The 877-nt window shown below is 31.9% G+C and overlaps 1 non-coding gene across 1 annotated transcript; it reads right to left on the bottom strand.

Moving 5' to 3' along the window:
• Positions 1–227: 227 nt before the first annotated feature.
• Positions 228–355, bottom strand: LOC122271951 (U11 spliceosomal RNA). The gene has a single exon (XR_006226690.1). It is a non-coding gene; the product is annotated as a U11 spliceosomal RNA (small nuclear RNA).
• Between the last annotated feature and the right edge of the window lie 522 nt (positions 356–877).

The raw sequence follows: 877 nt of genomic DNA, 5'->3' as shown, positions 1-877 counted from the left end.
TAATAACACTATGCAAAAGTTGTTATTTTACCAGATACGGTAAATGCCTCCTGTACTGAATCTATTTTTGAATTGACTGCATAAGAGATAACTGTAATGTAACATTTCGTAATGGCATAACTACTCATTTCCACTAGTTCTATTGCATCCCTGTCGAATCTAGTCTACGTATCCGAAAAAGCAAGCTCACCAATCTCATATTCAATGTTTCTACATTTTAATTAAAAAGGGGCGCCAGAGCAGATGGCTACCAGCTGCCTCAAGGCCCAAAAATTACGTACCCAGAATCTCTTGCTAGCGATTCTGCACAGCTCCGTTGGAACTGTGTGCCATTTAGCAGGCAGATACCCTTTTTTAACAAGACTGAGATTTAAAAAAATAAGAAAACTATTTTATTTTTAAAAAACTGGTAGATTTAAATATTTAATTTAATGGGATTTAAGTAAGAATCTCTTGCTACCGATTCTGCTTCTGCACAGCTCCGTTGGAACTGTGTGGGTGCCATTTAGCATCACAGATACACTTTTTAAACAAGTATGAGATTTGAAAAAAATCGAAAAACTATTTTATTTATAAAAAACTGGTAGATTTAAATATTTTATTTTATTATTTAATAGGATTTAAGGCACTTGAGTATAATACGAAAAAAACACAACTACTTCCACTTCGAAAATTTTACTGGGAATAACATTTACCATTTAGTTTAATTAATAAACTGAGTTTTAAATATGTTTACTAAATTCATAAACTTAGATAAAACAACAAAATAAATTATTTCAAAAGTAACTAGACTAATACAATTCCAACCTGCCGAGTAGTGACTTATAACAACACGCTTCATTTAATGTTTACTTGTTGCTAGAAATCAGGTTCGCAG

The sequence above is a fragment of the Parasteatoda tepidariorum genome, chromosome 6, assembly GCF_043381705.1.
Source record: "Parasteatoda tepidariorum isolate YZ-2023 chromosome 6, CAS_Ptep_4.0, whole genome shotgun sequence".
Taxonomy (NCBI): domain Eukaryota; kingdom Metazoa; phylum Arthropoda; class Arachnida; order Araneae; family Theridiidae; genus Parasteatoda; species Parasteatoda tepidariorum.
This window is presented reverse-complemented; position numbering and strand designations above follow the sequence as displayed.